Consider the following 1,723-nt stretch of genomic DNA (forward strand, 5'->3'; position numbering starts at 1 on the left):
AACATGTATGAACCTCAAGATACTTATGTGAAGGGACTAAAACAAAGGTGAGTATGTATGCTTTGTATGCTTTTGTTTCGTAAAAACATGCAAAAATTGCAGTGGCCTTCAATGATAGGGACACAAGGACACCCACTGATTAAGATGAAGGAACTTTTGGCTCCTTAATGTGATTTCTTTTGTTTTTTCTTTCTTTCTTTCTTTCTTTTTTTTTTTTTGTCATTGTTGTTGTTGTTTGTTTGTTTCTTTCTTGGTGAGAAGTGTTTCCAACAGCAATGTCAGGAAATTCTTTTGGAGAAGATACTGCTCTCCATCGTGCTGATTGCAAAGGTTAAGTTCTCTTTCTTCCTTCCTAACAAGTGACTTAACATCATAGTTTAGAGGTAAATGCTCTCCAGCTTTGTGCAGGGGCGGTATCATAGCCAATGAGGTTTATCCGAGGCGCGATTATTGCTAAGAGGTAAATGCTCTCCTTCCCTGCTTCTAGGCACCTCCCAAGGCTCACAGGACCTGTGCTGGGAAGGGCAAAGCAGTCTGGAGAGGAGGGAGGGTGGAGGTGTGCAGCGTGCCCGCATCCGCGATGGCCTAGGACCATTGCACAGTGAGCCTGAAGCTCCAGGATGGAGTGTGTCAGAATTAAAATCTTTACCCACTACATATATATTTTTTCTAAGAAGAGCCATTGATCTGGGCAGAAGCTAGATGGATACCTGGTTTTTGTCTGTTTCTTACTAATTAAGCAGAATTCCTTTCCAGATCTCTTTACTAACCGGAATTTGAGGTCACTTCACTTGGTACATGTCACCAGTTTGCTAGGGAAAAAAAATAGCTGGGTAAAAAAAAGGGAACACACTCAAAAAAATTTTTTTCATTAGGGTTAGGCTGCTGAGATCTACTGAATTTCAAATGCATGCCTTCCAGGAGTATGAATCTCCAGCGAAGAATGAAATACTCGTTAGGACAGTCATAAGCATATTCCACTAATGGAAGACTCAAGAGTTCCTTGTGCAGATGGAGATCTCTGAGTTTATTCTTTGAATCTATTTATTATACTCTTTGAAGCAGAATAGTAACTGTGAAGCTACAAATTAGATGCCTATTTGATATGAGAAATTAAGGAAATAAAGTGTAGTTAAATAAAAACTCAGGGTGGATTTCTGAGCAAAATTAGGTTGTTTTATAATCCATTTCATAGAGCTATAGAAATGTACTGTCAAATATCACTTGGAACATATATTAATCAAAATAATATTGTCTTTGTAGATTCATTTTAGCCATGTTCAAATATTAATACCAGGAGGATCAAGGTAGAGAAATCAAAAGATAATAAATATGCAATTTTTTCCTCAATATGCTGACATCCTCTGTATTTGAAAAAAAAGTGTTCCTAAAAGCACTCATTTTCTAACTCTACCAGGCGTCAACACACCTTGTCTGTGAAGAGTCAAATAATGAACATTTAAAGCTTTATGGGCCATGCCTTCCCCGTCAGGACGACTCCACTCTGTCCTTGTAGTATAAAAGCAGCCACAGACAATGCGTAAATAAATGAATATGGCTATGCTCCAATATCCCCTTCTTTGCAAAACAGGCTGTAGGCCACATTGGGCCCATGAACCATAGTTTGTTGATTCCTGATCTAAACCTGTGTCCCCATGTCCCTGCCTTGACTCTTCCCACTGTCTCATCTGGAACAAGAGCCTAGCCCAGTCACTAAGGGCAT

The 1,723-nt window shown here is 39.3% G+C and overlaps 1 pseudogene; it reads left to right on the forward strand.

Moving 5' to 3' along the window:
- Positions 1–396: 396 nt before the first annotated feature.
- On the forward strand, positions 397–457 carry LOC123850385 (U4 spliceosomal RNA; annotated as a pseudogene).
- The last annotated feature ends 1,266 nt before the right edge of the window (positions 458–1,723 follow it).

Source organism: Mirounga angustirostris, unplaced genomic scaffold (assembly GCF_029215605.1).
Source record: "Mirounga angustirostris isolate CCGP_5_RB_7025 unplaced genomic scaffold, mMirAng1.0.hap1 SCAF_15, whole genome shotgun sequence".
Classification (NCBI taxonomy): domain Eukaryota; kingdom Metazoa; phylum Chordata; class Mammalia; order Carnivora; family Phocidae; genus Mirounga; species Mirounga angustirostris.